Source organism: Myxocyprinus asiaticus, chromosome 36 (genome assembly GCF_019703515.2).
Source record: "Myxocyprinus asiaticus isolate MX2 ecotype Aquarium Trade chromosome 36, UBuf_Myxa_2, whole genome shotgun sequence".
In the NCBI taxonomy this organism is placed as follows: Eukaryota; Metazoa; Chordata; class Actinopteri; order Cypriniformes; family Catostomidae; genus Myxocyprinus; species Myxocyprinus asiaticus.
Window position 1 is genome coordinate 26,115,736 of NC_059379.1, and position 17,537 is coordinate 26,133,272.

The 17,537-nt window shown below is 41.2% G+C and overlaps 1 pseudogene; it reads right to left on the minus strand.

Moving 5' to 3' along the window:
• Positions 1–17,537, minus strand: part of LOC127427203 (dynein axonemal heavy chain 9-like) — a 272,019-nt pseudogene that overhangs the window by 224,462 nt on the left and 30,020 nt on the right.

Sequence of the window (17,537 nt, forward strand, 5' to 3'; positions counted from 1 at the left end):
CATAGTGGCACACCAAGATACAGTGGACGGTAAGTCCTTAGGGAAGCACGACCTGATCATCAGGTTCCTGAGAGGTGCCCGGAGGCTGAATCCTCCTAGGCCACGCCTGTTCCCCTCATGGGATCTCTCCGTGGTCCTCTTGGGCCTTCGCGGAGCCCCCTTTGAGCCGCTAGAGTCAGTCGAGTTGAAATCCTTCTCCTTGAAGATGGCCCTCCTGATTGCGCTCACCTCCATCAAGAGGGTTGGGGACCTGCAAGTGTTCTCTTTCAGTGATACCTGCCTGGAGTTCGGTCCGGGTGACTCTCACGTAATCCTGAGACCCCGGCCGGGCTATGTGTCCAAGGTTCCCACAACCCCCTTCAGGGATCAGGTGGTGAACCTGCAAGCGCTGCCCTAGGAGGAGGCAGACCCAGCCCTGTCGTTGCTGTGTCCAGTGCTCCTCAGCACAAAACCTGAATGAGTGGTTGCGAGCCAGCTCCTTTTATACCCGTATGCCCGGGGGAGTGGCATGCAAGTTCCACTCGCCAATTCTCATTGGCCTTTTCTCAAAGAGCTAAGGTTTTCGGGGCTCTCAAGAGCAACCCAGAGTGTCACTACATCGACACCACATCTCATTCCCTCCATCAGGGAACGGAGGTTACGACAGTAACCGAGACAGTATTCCACTAGTGTTACAATTTAAATCATTGCTATTTAGAATATACTTACATTCAAAAAGTATTTTGATTACTGAAGAGATTACTTTGCATTTCATTGTCATTTGTTTCATTTAAGATTTAGTGCTTTCAGATGGAAAACATTTATCCATATAAATGATGTGATCCAAAGTGCATTTGAACAGCAGTAAAACACTTTCTTATGATGTGTTACATTCATATGAGCAGACAGAGAAGTAAGTTTGGAGCAGAAGAAATAGAAATAAACCTGTCAGCTTTATGCTAAGCTAAAATGCTATTTCTAGCCATTTTACATTCACGTTACCAGGCACAATCATATTTTTTTATCAAGAAAATTCATGTTAGATCATAATTTCTTTTTTCTAGGAAGACCTTTGATATTAGGGCAAAAATCATATTTTTGATAATAATTTTTGTATTGTTTTCCTGTAAAAATATCTAAAAATCCTTAAAAACAATCTTGTTTTAGAAACAACACTGCAAAGATATTTAGGTGTTTCAGTGAATGTATTTTTAATGTGTATTTTGTCTTACTGTACTGGCAGAGTTTTTAAAGTCAAAACAAGTGAAAAAATCTACCAGTGCTGAAGAAGTAATCCAAAGTATTTAGAATACATTACTGACCTTGAGTAATCTAACGGAATATGTTACAAATTACATTTTACAGCATGCATTCTGTAATCTGTAGTGGAATACATTTCAAAAGTATCCCTCCCAACCCTGTGTATAACACACTGTACAAGAGAAATGTCTTCCAATAAAAATATTTAAATGGCCAAATCACACAAAGCTATAAGGCTTCAGATGACTTGGAACATAGTGCATAAGTCATATGGATTACTTTTAAGTGCTTTTTCTTTTTTCTTTTCTTTTTTGGAGCAGCCCAGATCAAGATTTTCTAGTTTTTACTAGAAATGTACAGTATATTCAGAAACTAAGCACTGAGAAGCACAGAACACTCTATTGCATTTACAGATCAGGATACAGGCATGGTTGTGCTTTAAATGGAGCATTTTATACAGTAACAATCAAAATGAGAACTAATTAAATTCCAACACCACATCCTATCTACCAAGGTGTAGACATCAGTGCACAATCTGATATAGTTCAGCCTTGTATCAGATAAACAGTCACATATAAGTATGAGTCACATTGCTGAGAGCTGATGGAATACGTTATAAAGCTTTACTTTGCCACGGCCTTGTGCGAACTCCAAATCCCAGAATATACACCGCCTTTATGCAGCCCTTTATGAATTTAACATATTGTTCTATAGCTGCTAAGCCAAGCAAAAGGTGTGCGTTAAGACCAGCTGCAACAGCATTGGACTGAACATTTGGGGTGAGCTTTGCTTTAGAGGAACTGTGTCTCCTTGCTGGTAATATCTGAAATGAAAACAAAGTGCTTTATATTACAGCAAATCTGTTTCCCCTCCTATGGTGAGGTATAAGGCAGAGCATTGCTAATTTGTCTCAATATTAATATATCTGAAGGCCCTCCTGTTTGTTTTAGCTAAACTGAATAGAAACTGATTCTGTCTGTCTTTGTGAGAATAAAATTCCAATGGAGTGTATCCCCACCAAATATTGTCCAACTTTGGATTATCAAACTCTCCACTGTTAAACAGCTGGCACTTCCTGTCAGACAGCTTATAAGAGCACCCGACAAACACCTCGGTATTATTACTCTGATGTTCCAATTCACTGTAAATTGTTCTTCATGACAGCTGCTCTCTGAAAACACTACAAAAGGAAAAGTAATTCATTTTTATGACAGGGGAGAAACGCCTAATCAGTGTCCCGACATTTTAGAAAAGACTGTTGTTTTCTCTTTCAAGGGAGTGAGTATGAAGTTTCACGGATGGGCCATTGAAGAAATTCTGTTATTATTTACTCACCCTTACAGTATATCGCTCCAAACCCGTATGACTTGATTTTTAAAGAACATCCTGACCACTCTTTTCCAAAAAATGTAAGTGAATAAAGACTGTGGCTGTCAAGTTCCAAAATTACAAAAAAAGCACCATTTAAGAATCATAAAATGGGTCAATTTGTCTATTGTGTGTTATATTCCAATTCTTCTGAAATCAAACGATAGCTTTGTGTGAGGAACAGACCAAATTTTACTTATTATTCTTTGAAATTCTTGGCCTCCACCCTACTGTATCTTCCCTTTGTGCATTCTGAAATAGTGATTGTCCAAAGTAATACGGGGTTGGAACGACATGAGGGTGAGTAAAATGGCAGATTTAACATTTAAGGGTGAACTTTCCCTTTAAAACCTGTCACACTGTACTGCAGTAAAATGTGTCTCTAGATAAATGAGCATCTACACCTCAAACTCTTTTCTAACCATGGCCATCATCGTCAACCTAATCGCCATTGTGAGCAAATTACGTCTGCGGGCGTTGTGAAAATGATTCATTCGGGTACATCGTGTATTGTCTTCTTTCGTGCTCGATTTAAATGCTGCTTTCCTGCGAACCCTGTGTGAATTGAAATGCATGAAAGCTCAACAGCAAATACCAGATGCCAGGACATTATGAGATAATGTGGCACATCAGTATCTGATGTAATTGTTGAGTGAATCATAAAGGCAGAATTTTCCACACTATTGCCTCACTTAGTGTTCTACTGCTGCATAACATTTTATTTGTAGCCTAAAACTTTATACAGTCCTCTTTCAAGAATTCTAAGCTTTAAGTTTGATTGACTGTGAAATTCAGCATATAAATCTGGTCTGCAACTCAAAACTGTTTATACATAAATGTGTCATGGTGCTCCTCAGAGCTGACAACTCACTCACCTGCACAGCCACCACAGAAAGCACCTCCACCGATAGACTGTTAAACTCGTCAAAGCAGCCCCAAGCTCCTGTTTGTGTCAGGCAAACTGTAGATGTTGCCACAAGACTGAGAGATGGATTAAGCAAGAGAACCGGTGAGAAAAGTAAGAGAGGGAAAGAGAGGGTGAGTGAGAGTACCAGGGTTGTGCAGCATTTAAAATTGAATTTGAATTAAGCAATTGAAGTAGCAAAAGGAAGTAGAGTTACGATGGAATAAAATTCAAAGAAATCCATATAATTGTTGTAAGTGTAGTTTTTAAAAATACTTTTAATTTTTTTAATATAAATTACCCTTAAACATATACACACAAAGGCGTAGTTCAAAAAACATTAGATGATATGGCAACACTTTACAGGAAGGTTCTATTTGTTAACATTAGTTAATGCATTACCTATCATTAACTAATAATGAACCATGATTGTTTTACAGCATGTATTAATCTTGGTTAATGTTATCAAAATGCTATTGTTTACTGTCAGTCCATAATGCAATAATTAATGTTAACGTTTATAACATTAAATGTAAAAAAAAAATAAATAAATAAAAATTGCTGTAAAGCTATTGTTCATTGTTAGTAAACTGTTAACTATATAGCTAAGTTAACTAATGATTTTAACTCATATTAACAAATTTAAAATTTTCAACTTAAAGTTTTACCGATGATATTTACGTTTTGAAATGCCATAAATTAAACTGCATATTTAATTCAAATATACATTTCATTATATTTAATATATTAGCATATATGGAACATGGTTGAGGAACTCTTTATTTCCCAGAGTGCTCTAATTTACCAAATCTTGAGATTTTGAAAATATTAATTTAACAAAAAAAAAAAAAAAAAAAAAGTTATCTGAAATCATGTGGTGGACATTCTGTTGTGCTGTATGTCAAAATGTCAAAAAGATTTGCTGGATGTTTTAACTGTTTTGAGAGTACTGAACTTTTGTGTGATTGTTGAATTTCTTTGAATTGCTAATAAGTAATAATGACAATGACTTCCTGTCATTGTAATTGTTATGAATTGACGTGAAATGAAAGGGTTGCAGATCAGAATTTCAGATCTGATTTTTGCCCAACCCTGATGAGCACACCATTGGAATGCATCAAACCCAAGGAACAAAACCAGAATGCCATGCAAAATTATGCAGTACATCTTTTGTTTTCTGGAAACATGCTCCGTGGTTCACTGAGATTAAAGCTTATAAAGAGCAACAAATACTAATCAGGCGTTTCTGAGTGGATGAATTACATTTCCAACCCCACTTTAATATTCTAAACACACTCTGCTCGCTTTCCCAGCTGAGTAACCAGCAAACCCTGTTTTCAGTGGACTGGAGACAAGTGGAGCCTTCCATGGGGGAGAGTTCTCTCTGACACAGATGAGAGCTGACCTGGGGATTGATTGTGGGTGTCTGTGATCCTAAACCCCAGTGTAAGTAATGGTATCCTTTCCCCCCTCTCTCTCTTTCTGCAGTGGGAAGCCATGGCCATTAATGATGCAGCAGTCTCAGCAGGCAGGTACAAGCCGGATGAGGAGATTAACACTGCGCCTCTGTTGACCGCTACATTATAAGGCTTTTTTCTCTGCCAGGCAAAAATGGCTGCAAGCGGTGATGAGGCTTGCATACTGAGGGGACGGTTGACATAGCTTCAGAGGTAAATAAACCTGGCCATCAGAGCCTTACTAATCTGCTGGCCCCTATGGTGGGAGAAGACAGATCTGTGCAACTTAATAAATAGCTCATTAGATGATGGACAGAGTCAGATGAGGTATAAAAAGTGTATAGGAATGCAGGAATTGAGACAAAGAGATAAAGACTCATCACAGGAAGCTGAGAGCTTGCTGTGAACTCAGTGAACTTGATAATCAGTTCCTGGCTGTTTAGCTATTATATTTTTGGCCCTTTTGCAAATTTTGTGGCCTTTTCACCATTTTCAAGACAGGGAAGATCAGGAAAGGGACTAAGAAATAATAGGTAGAAAAGATGGGCAGGGATCAGGACATGACAGAAGACGTAAATCAAACTCGGGTTGCCGACACAAGAAACAAATGGTCAAGGTTGGGCTGGTTCCCTTGAGAAAGGTAGCATCTTTTGATAGATGTCGTAACTAAACTATTAAGGAATATTCTGAATTTAATACAAGTTAAGTTCATTTAACAGCATTTGTGGCATAATGCTGATTATTTTTATTTTTTTTAATCGATTCGTCGATCATTTATTTAAAAATAAATAAATAAATGTGGTAAAAGTAAAGCGCTTACAATGGAAGTGAATGGGGTAAGTCCATAAATGCTAAAACACACACGGTTTCAAAAGTATAGCCACAAGACGTAAACATTATACATGTTAACAATCAGATGCACAGGTAGATGTCTAAACCTGCTGGGAAATACTGCCTGCCGCACCTCCGCCAGTGCCTTAATTTGTCCAGCTACGGGGTCATCAGCCGGGAACCACCTATCACGGATGTTTCGCCCCATTAATCCCGGAACATCTTCTGGTGGTGGGGCAGTGGGCAGGGACATCTCCCTGCCACCCCCCACAGCTGGACACCGGATCCAAGCGATTATAGTGTGAAAAACGCTTACTAACCATATCTGTGTAAAGTTTTATCCAATTGTACAACTATGTTGCCATGACAACGAAACCTTGTAATGCCAGTATTGGATTTAACTTTAAACTGATAAGGATAGTAAGCAATCTTTATGATGTTAACACATATAATGTTTACATCTTAACTTTTTGAAAAGTGTTCAATTAACGTTCATAGACTGGCCACATTCACTTTCATTGTAGGTCCCTTACTATAACAGCTTTTTTTTTTTTTTTTTAAATAAACGAAGGAAGAGTCAAAATATTTTTTTTTTTGTGGTAATCAACATTATTACATAAATGCTGTTAATTGAGCTTTATTGAGCTTGCCAACAAGCATTTTTCTCCATTGATGGCCAGTTAAATATAAACCATGTATTCTGACTTAAATATTTTGCAAGCAAATCGCAAATATTTCAGAATTTTATAGCAGATGTTTTGCCATTTTAATGCGCATACAGATTACAGCTCAGGAAGTGTATTGCAGAAAACTTCCTATCTTAAATTAAGATCATCTTAAATTAAGATCAGATTAGTTAAATTAGGATTTTTCACAAATTCATATTACAGAAGCAAATCCTAACTGTGGTTAAGATAGTGTAATGCATTTAGGAAATGCTATTCTGTAATAGCTTTTGTCCTAAATGAGATCCTAATTGAAATTGCCATTGTTCACACACAGATAATATAGGATTCTTAAGTTAGGACCTTTCTGTAATACGCCCCAGTTGACTAATACTAAAGGTTACTAAACTCTTTAAAAAAAAAAAATTTAAAAAAAGATGAGCAAATATAGCAGCACCCAGGTTTGGGGCTTCTTGTACCAATCATTGATACGAATGGGAATGATAACGAACAGCACACACCACACTGCAAAAAATAATTTTCTTATTTTTGTCTTGTTTTCCAGTAAAAAATTTGAAACATTCTTAAAACAAGATGAATTTACTTGAAAAGCAAAATGATGTAAGATATTTTGTATTGTAATCAGATAAATCTAACAAAATTTTGTGGGGTGTGTGCTTAAAGCAAGAAAAAAAAAAGTATTTGCCATTGGGGTTTTCCCTTTGATTTTTTATCTTTTTTTCTTACCCCATTGGTTATTTCTTCTATCTTTTTTTACTGGAAAACAAAACAAAAATACAGAACAGGGACTAAAGATCAAAAGTTCTCATTTTGGTTAATTCTGAGCAGAAACTTTATTTATTTGTTTGTTCTGGTTCCGGCTTCCCTCAGACTCCTTTCCAAAGGGTAACCAGATAGAATTAAATAAAAGAACGGTTAATAATGTTATTTTTAAAATGACAGTTCTCTGTGCAAAGGATGGGTGATGTTCCATTTGCAGTGTTTCCAGATCTCACAGAAGAAACAAGGCACCTGTTTTGGAAAAACATACTCAAAATAAGGGACTTGCCTCACCCAAAATAAGCAAAAATAATAATAAAAAATTCCCACGTGGGGGAATTTTCAGGATAGAAATCATAACAAGCAAAGTATACAGTAACCTACTGTATATAAAATAATGTCTTTTTAATAAATGTATTCTTACTATTAATTATTTCACAAAAAATATTTCAAAAATTCATTTAACCACCTAAAATCATGCACACACACACTGCATAGGCACGTTTGGACTAAACGTCACCTTTTGTGGCCCGAATGATTATTATTATGTGGCAGACAAGCCTCTTGTTCATCGTGAAAGGAGGAAGCAGGAACCGGGTTATCAACCAAAAAGACTTTAATTACAACTTAAACACAACACAAACACTGACGCACACACACAGCGGCTGCGTGCGTCTCTCCCTCTCTCTTGAACTGGCGTCCCCGGCTCCTCTTTATCCCTCTCTCGGCTGATTGGGCTGATAATGAAAGAGAAAGTGGGAGAGCCAGAGAGAGAGAGGAGAGAAAAAAACAAAAAACCTCTGATTCCTGACTACGCTGCCACATGGTCCTCAGCCAGCTGCACTGCCTCCTGGTGGACGGCAGCGGGTTCCTCCGCCTCCTGGTGGATGACAGCGGGCCCCTCCGCCCCTGGCAGATGGCAGCGGCCGAGGACTCCATGACAGCGTGTCTTCCTCCAATCCTGGGTTTCGGCACCAGTGTGGCAGACAAGCCTCTTGTTCATCGGGAAAGGAGGAAGCAGGAACCAGGTTATCAACCAAAAAGACTTTAATTACAACTTCAACACAAACACTGACACACACACACAGCGGCTGCGTGCGTCCCTTCCCCTCTCTCAAACTGGCGTCCCCGGCTCCTCTTTATCCCTCTCCTGGCTGATTGGGCTGATTCAGTGCCGGGCATCCATCGGTACGGCCCGGCAACGCCCTCCTCCTCGTCACATATTATTATTATTATTTTTTAACTAGCGGTTTCCTTCAGAATCAAAGTGCATTCTTATGTTATACAAAAGAGAAGCCTAATTTTTTCGGGCAACAGGAAGTGGTGTAATTCCAAAAATGTACTGTGAAAAACCTTTTGGTCTTTGGTTTCATGAAAAACTTACTGGAACAAAATTAACCGGTTATTAGCAGCATTTAAAAATAGTGTTTTCACTCTGGAACAATTGAAAAGGATTTCACTCCTGTTTATAGCTACATTCTGCACAAAAAAAAAAAAAAAAAAACTTGAACCATTTTTAGTCCCTGATACAGAGTAAGAATATTTTTTATTTTTTTTTACAGTGATAAGTGCCATTTGCAACGTGACACTGTTTATTTATTTATTTTTTTTTTTAATTTATTTTAGATAAAGTAAACGGGGGCAAAATGCAAGACAAAAAAAAGAACCCCCCCAAAAAAGAAAACCAATGTGGCTTCTGTAGTACATTCGAGGTCAGTTCATTTCAACAACCTGTGATAATTTTTAACACATCTACAGCTGTGCTTGTCACCTTATATTCCATCTGCTCAGAGTTGTTGAAAACGTAGACCACGATGCCAAGGGCTCGGCCCAGGTCCTTGGTGGTCTCGGTTTTCCCCATGACAGCCGGACCAGCTGGGGCTTCACTCATGACGAGATGCAGTGACTGGGTCAGGGTAATGTAACATCTGCGTTTGGGTAGAGAAAAAGCCACTTTAGCAAACAAACATAAGCACACACACACACACACACACACACACACACACACACACACACACAATTTTACGCAAGATGTGCCATATAAAAATAGACTGCATTAAATTCACATATTTACCCATGGATAAAGCCATTATTACAGTGGGTTACATCTGAGTGTTCAACCTGAGCAAACCACTTGATATTGGGAGACGGTCCACTGCTTTTTTTTTTTTTTTATCTCAAGTTTAACATTGTGTCATTAGACTTTGATACCCAAGAACAGGTGGATTTACTAACTGACCTATTTAAACAATGACTGTGTTTTATTTGTTCACAAAAGGCTATTTGACAAGCCTTTACCCCTTAATAATTTGCATTAGTTTGCAAGAATGGCACTATGTTTTATGTTATTTACACAAAGAGGAAATGTTCCTGAATCATGAACATCCTTCACTGCTCCTTCAAAAATCTATCTTTTAACCTCCTGAGATGCAAGCATGACTGCTGTGTGCCTTTTCCATTTCCCTATTTGATTTGTTACTAAACTCAGCAAAAAGAGAAACGTCCCTTTTTCAGGACACTGTATTTAAAGATAATTTTGTAAAAATCCAAATATCTTTACAGATCTTTATTGTAAAGGGTTTAAACAACGTTTTCCATGCTTGTTCAATGAACCATAAACAATTAATGAATATACACCTGTGGTACGGTCGTTAAGACACTAACAGCTTACAGACGGTAGGCAATTAAGGTCACAGTTCTAAAAATTTAGGACACTAAAGACACCTTTCTACTGACTCTGAAAAACACCAAAAGAAAGATGCCCAGGGTCCCTGCTCAGCTGCGTGAACGTGCCTTAGGCATGCTGCATGGAGGCATGAGGACTGCCGATGTGGGCAAGGCAATAAATTGCAATGTCCGTACAGTGAGACACCTAAGACAGCACTACAGGGAGACAGGAAGGACAGCCGATCATCCTCGCAGTGGCAGACCACATGTAACAATACCTGCACAGGATCGGTACATCTGAATATCACACCTGCGGGACAGGTACAGGATGGCAACAGCAACAGCCTGAGTTACACTAGGAACGCACAATCCCTCCATCAGTGCTCCGACTGTCCGCAATAGGCTGAGAGAAGCTGGACTGACGGCTTGTAGGCCTGTTGTAAGGCAGGTCCTTACAAGACATCACCGGTAACAACGTCGCCTATGGGCACAAACCCACCTTCGCTGGACCAGACAGGACTGGCAAAAAGTGTTCTTTACTGATGATTCGTGGTTTTGTCTCACCAGGGGTGATGGTCGGACTCAGGTTTATCGTCGAAGGAATGAGCGTTACACCGAGGCCTGTACTCTGGAGCGGGATCGATTTGGAGGTGGAGGGTCCGTCATGGTCTGGGGCAGTGTCACAGCATCATCGGACTGAGCTTGTTGTCATTGCAGGCAATCTCAACACTGTGCGTTACAGGGAAGACATCCTCCTTCCTCATGTAGTACACTTCCTGCAGGCTCATCCTGACATGACCCTCCAGCATGACAATGCCACCACTCATACTGCTCGTTCTGTGTGTAATTTCCTGCACCTAGTGCGTGAGAATTGTTTTCTTGGTGCTGTTTTATATGGTCGCATCTGCGTCGACCGGCAGATAAAAACTTGAGCTAGAGGTAGTAGATGAGGAAAGGGATGTCAAATCAGATGATTGTAGTTGTTCTTGTTGGTGGATACGGGAGTACCAGTGGGTAGGTTTGGGTTCGGAAGTTCTCCAGTAGTAGATTCTGCCTTCCTGTTTCTCTCTTTTATCTCTATTGGTCTTTTTGATTTTCAGCTCTTTCAATTGTTGAGTGAGTTTCTGTTGTTGGTCTCGATTTGTGTTCAGGAGTTCAAGCACTTTGTCTTCTGATGTGGTGGTTCTCAAAACTTCAACTTTTTCTTCATATTCTTTCTCCATATCCTTCAAATCATTCTTTAGCTGATCTACAATTAAAGTCATCAGATCCATTGTGCACTTATTCAGGATGGTATGAAGAAAAAAATGTATTGCAGAGGCTATTTTGCCAAACAATTACAACCTGCAGAAGAAAAAATGTAAAAACAATCCCATTTAGACTTATTTAAGAAAAAAGAGAAACACCCAAAAAATGGATAAGAGACTTGGTGTTTTTCAGGACCCTCCACATACAGTCGATGGACTCAAGATGGCGCCGAGTATGGCTGCTGCGTTGCGAGCTCCGACACAACATGGCAGTGTTTTGTTTGTTTTGTTCACAATTCTTATGTTTTTTGTCTTGGATGTTGTCTGCCTTATTGTCTATGACAGACAAACACTTTTGGACATTGGTTCAGCAATTTCACACTGTAAACCGGACTTCAAATTCCTCAATGCCGACCCGCTGTTTACAAACACGCCAGTGGAGCCCTTTGTCTGTGCTGCTCGGCCACGGAAACGCAGGAGGAAAAGGGGAAACAAAGCCGGCGTTCTCATCAGAGTAAGATGCCACGCAAATCGACCCCCGCTACCCACTGTTCTACTGGCAAATGTTCAGTCTCTGGATAACAAGCTCTGCGAGCTGAAAGCGTGGATCTATTTCCAACGAGAGACAGGGGACTGCTGCATTATCTGCCTTACAGAAACTTGGATGTCTGCAGAGATTCCAGACTCAGCCATTGAACCCGCGGGGTTCTCTGTGCACCGAGCGGACAGAGCGAAAGACCTCTCAGGTAAAAGCAGAGGTGGTGGTGTATGTTTTATGATCAACAAATCCTGGTGTGATCAGAGGAACGTACACTCTATCAAGTCTTTCTGCTCTCCTGATCTGGAATTTCTCATGCTTCTTTGTCGACCATTCTGGCTACCGAGGGAATTCACAGCGGTCATTATCACTGCTGTGTACATCTCGCTACAAGCCGACACAGACCGGGCACTCAAGGAACTGTATGGGAGTATAAGTGAGCAGGAAACCGCGCACCCTGAGGCCGCGTTCATTGTGACCGGGGACTTTAATAAAGCCAGTTTCAAATCAGTCGCACCAAAATACCACCAGCACATTAGTTTCAACACACGAGGGGACAGGGTTTTGGACCATTTCTACTCTCCCATCCGGGATGGCTACAAATCCCTCCCCCACCCACCATTTGGCAAATTGGACCACTCTTCCATTCTGCTTCTGCCCGCTTACAGGCAGAAACTGAAACAGGAAACACCCACCCTCAAAAGATCCAGTGTTGGTCGGACCAACATCCACCATTGTGTCTGTTCCAAAGCAATCAAAAATAACTTGCTTAAATGACTGGCGTCCTGTTGCTCTGACCCCCATCATCAGCAAATGCTTTGAGAGACTAATCAGAGATTACATCTGCTCTGTGCTGCCTCTCTCTCTTGACCCATTGCAGTTTGCTTACCACAACAACCGCTCCACTGATAATGCCATTGCATCTACAATACACACTGCTCTCTCCCACTTGTAAAAAAAAAGAACACTTATGTGAGAATGCTGTTTGTAGACTACAGCTCAGCATTCAACACCATAGTGCCCTCCAAGCTAGATGAGAAACTCCGGGCTCTGGGCTTAAACAGCTCGCTATGCAGCTGGATCCTGGACTTCCTGTCAAGCAGACACCAGGTGGTTAGAATAGGCAGCAACATCTCCTCATCACTGACCCTCAACACTGGAGCCCCACAGGGCTGTGTTCTCAGCCCACTCTTGTATTCCTTGTACACACATGACTGTGTGGCAACACATAGCTCCAATGCCATCATTAAGTTTGCTGATGACACGACGGTGGTAGGTCTGATCACTGACAATGATGAAACAGCCTACAGAGAGGAGGTGCACACTCTGACACACTGGTGTCAGGAGCACAACCTCTCCCTCAACGTCAGTAAGACAAAGGAGCTTGTGGTGGACTTCAGAAGGAAAGACAGAGAACACAGTCCCATTACCATCAATGGAGCACCAGTGGAGAGAGTCAGCAGCTTCAAGTTCCTGGGTGTCCACATCACTGAGGAACTCACATGGTCCATCCATACTGAAGTCGTTGTGAAGAAGGCTCATCAGCACCTCTTCTTCCTGAGATGGCTGAGGAAGTTTGGAATGAACCACCACATCCTCACACGGTTCTACACCTGCACTGTAGAGAGCATCCTGACTGGCTGCATCTCTGCCTGGTACGGCAATAGCACAGCCCACAACCACAAAGCACTGCAAAGGGTGGTGCGAACTGCCAGACACATCATCGGAGGTGAGCTTCCCTCCCTCCAGGAAATATATACAAGGCTGTAAGGGGGTTTGGTGGAAAGGAGGAGGCGAGAACCGGCTTGACAACTTAAATAATAATTTAATAAACAATTTAAACAAAACACACAACCAAAAACACACAGTACAGCTGCCTGCAATTCTCTCTCTCTCGAACTGTCGTCCCCGGCCGCCTTTATCCCTCGCGCGCCCCATCAGGCTGATTGGGGACCGGGTGTGTCTCATTCCAGCCCGGCCCCACCCTCCTCGGCTCTACACTCCTCCCGGAGTTGCCTCAGGCCGGGGAGTCCCCGGCATGACGTACATCCCCCACCCTTCCTCTCCGGGGGGGCGTGCCTTATGCCCCGACTGCCAGCGGGTCATCCCCACCTTCCTCGACACAGGAGGAGACAGGAGGGGAAAAACAACAAAACAAAATGGCGAGGGAAAGGCCAACATGGAGCGACAGAGAGAGAGAGAGGAGAGAGAGAAAAAAGAAACTCACCGGTTCTCTGATGCGCCGTCGCGTGGTCCTCGATCACTACTCCACCCTCTCAGGCGGACTGCAGCTGCTCCTCCCCGGGCGGACCGGAGTCAGACCTCCGACCCCCAGTGGACAGAACGCCCCTCCGTATTCCCGGCATCCCGTGGGGACACTCCTCCGCCCCTGGCAGTGGCCCTACCACTCCAGGTGGTCGGGGAGTCGCTTCCCTCCTCCCCCCCGTGGACGGCGGTCTTCTCTCGACCCCTCCACGTTCCTGGGGGACAGCAGGGCACTCCTCCGCCCCCGGCAGCGGCTCCCTCGCTCCAGGTGGTCGGGGAGTCCCGTCCCCACTCGCCTCGCGGACGGCGGCCGTTCCCCGCGTCCGGGTGGTCGGGCTACTCCGTCCCCCGTCGGACAGCAGCGGCGCTCCCCTGGGTGGACGGCAGTGTCGAGGACTCTGCGACGGGAATCCCTCCTCCTTTCCGGGTTTCGGCACCAGTGTAAGGGGGTTCAGTGGAAAGGAGAAGGCGAGAACCGGCTTGACAACTTAAATAATAATTTAATAAACAACTTAAACAAACACACAACCAAAACCACACAGTACAGCTGCCTGCAATTCTCTCTCTCTCGAACTGTCGTCCCCGGCCGCCTTTATCCCTCACAAGCCCCATCAGGCTGATTGGGGACCGGGTGTGTCTCATTTCAGCCCCGCCCCGCCCTCCTCGGCTCTACAAAGGCGCTGTGTGAAAAAAGCTTGGAGGATCATCAGAGACTCCAGCCACCCGAGCCATGGGCTGTTCTCACTGCTACCATCAGGCAGGCGATATCGCAGCTTCCATGCCGACTCCATGATAGCTTCTTCCCCCAAACAATCAGACTGTTGAACTCTTGATCTCCCACGATCAAAATACATCAGCACTGTACTTTATTATTATTACTATTACTCTTATATCTCATAAATTATATTATTATATATATTCTCTCTTAACAACTTACTATCAACCGACAGCCTGAATGTCAATACAGTACAATACAACCTACTGTACATTCTATATATACTACTATATATACTTTTTTAATTTTATTGAATAATGTGTATCTATATTGTGCGTATTGTATACTGTACAATGTATGTTATTATTTGTATATTGTGTTGTGTGTAATTATGTGTATATTAGACTTTAAATTGTGTTGTGTTAATTTGATGTTTTTGTAAATTGGTATATGTCTCATCACTGTCACGACTGCTATATTGATCGAAACTGCACCCAAGAATTTCACACACCATTGCACTTGTGTATATGGCTGTGTGACAATAAATGTGATTTGATTTATTATCACACATAATGTTTAATGTTTATGTTTACAGTGTTCAAAAGAGGATGTAATTTAAGAGACTCCTTGGTTAAGTCTGACTTGATACCTTCTCCACCTGTGAAATTACAAGGCATGTTGACACCTATCCTAGAAGGTAACTGTCGTTGTGGTGCATGTAGCCAATGTAACTACACATATCGTTGTACGTCATTCAAAGAGCCTCACACTGGAAAATCTATTTTGATAAAAGGTATAATAAGCTGCAAAACAAAAGCTGCGATTTACTTAATAATGTGTTCTTGTGGTAAATCATATGTGGGAAAAACAAAAAGGGATTAAAAAACACGAATTGCAGAACATCATAGTACTATAAGATGTAAAAATATAAATTACCCATTAGCAGCACATTTTATAGAAAATAATATTGAGAAGGTGTCAGTACTAAGAAGAGGTGGGGATTTGGATCAACTCTTGCTAAAATGAGAAGCCTTCTGGATACACAGATTAAAAACTTTGGTGCCACATGGTTTGAATGTTGATTTTTAAGTGCTTAAGTAATGTTTCTTGTGACATACAAATCAGCCTGAAATCTCAGTTGTCTTAATTGGTTGAGACAGGCTTATTAGTTAATTACTAAACACCCATTGTGATGTCACTGCTTTCACCTGTGTGTAATGACTGACTCTATTTATGCTGCTCTCCACTGTGAGGAAACTGTACCTTGACAAAGGCTTGTTGCCAAAATGTTAGTAAAATAAACTTGTTAGATAGTGTGCAGTTATAAATTTTTCTTTTGAAAGTAAAATTTAGCATTATCAATTCTGAATCTATGTACTGATTACCATTGTTCCATGTCTGCCAACCATGTTGAGTGGTCCAAACATCATCTACAGCCAGAAACTGAACTTTTGACCGGAGGTTTGGAGTGTATGCACTCAGCTGCATGGGAAAGCTATACGATGTTTCTTTGCTCCCTATTTAGTGAATTACTTAACCTCCAGTGTGCGGTCTGTCTGCACTGGTCTCAGAACAATTTGAAATGCACCTTATTTTCATCCTATCTCTGTATACAGCCTCTGAAAGCAACATTTTCCATCTTTGAATGCCCCCAATTCTCAGTGTGTTAATGCACAGTGGAAACAGGATTTCTTAGGGAAAAATAGCCCTATAGTCCTCGTCTGCGGTCATTGTGTTTAACAGCGTGCTGTTTCGCGATACATCAATTCAATTTTATAATGGCATATCGGATGAAATTAGAGACTCTAGTCTTTTGACTCAAACAGGTTTCAATGTAAAAACATTATGAGGTTTCTTACCATATGTAGTTTTGTTGGCGTTTCTCCCAAAGACAAACTCCGCTGTAATTTGTGCCATGTTGTTTTGTCACATGACTCCATGTGTCAAAACTTTTACCCTTTAATGACAGCCCAGAGTGTCCTGAACTGAAATCAGTCAGTTTAAATGAAATTAAATTATGTATAGCATATAGTGAAGACAAAACATAATGTACGTGCATGAGGATGTGGGGTCGCACAAGGTTAAATAATCACTGCCCTCTGGTTTTTTTAAATAGAGGTAGAGTTTAGGCTAAGGGTTAGGATTAGGTCTAAGGTTAGGGTTATTGCTTTGATTGGTATATGAGGTATAGTTCATTCAAAAAGGAACATTTTGTTATCATTTACTGACCCTCATGTTGTTCCCATTCCATAAAACTTTCTTTCCCCCATGGAAATCAAAAGGAAATGTTACCATTGCCTCAGTTACCATTCACTTGCATTGTATGCAATAAACAAAGATGACATGAAAGTGAAGAACGACTGAGGCTAACATTCTGTCTAACATCTCCTTTTGTATTCCATCGACAAAAGAAAGTCATATGGGACTGGAACAACATGAGTGTGAGGAAATAATGACAGTATTGTCATTTACAGGTGTACTATTTGATTTCCCTTTCAGTAGCACAACTCGTTGAACATGCTGCAGAGAACACAGGGACTGATCAAATGTATATCTCAGCGCACAATAAGTTGCTTTGGATAAGTGTCTTCTAAGCAGATACAATTTTTAATGGTTTTCAGGGTCAACAAGGGGTACTGATCCAGGAACATGTATAGCTTGTGTTTATGAAGCATTTTGGATATACAGTATATTCATGGACAATACTGTCCATCTCCATGCCATTACTTATTTAGGTTACTTTAGAAAAATGAACTGACAAGAATAAAAAATAAGCTATGCACATTAATAACTTTCAGCGCCTATGACAGCTAAATGGAGCCATCTGTGCCACCGGTGGCATCTTTTTTTGCATCCTCTCA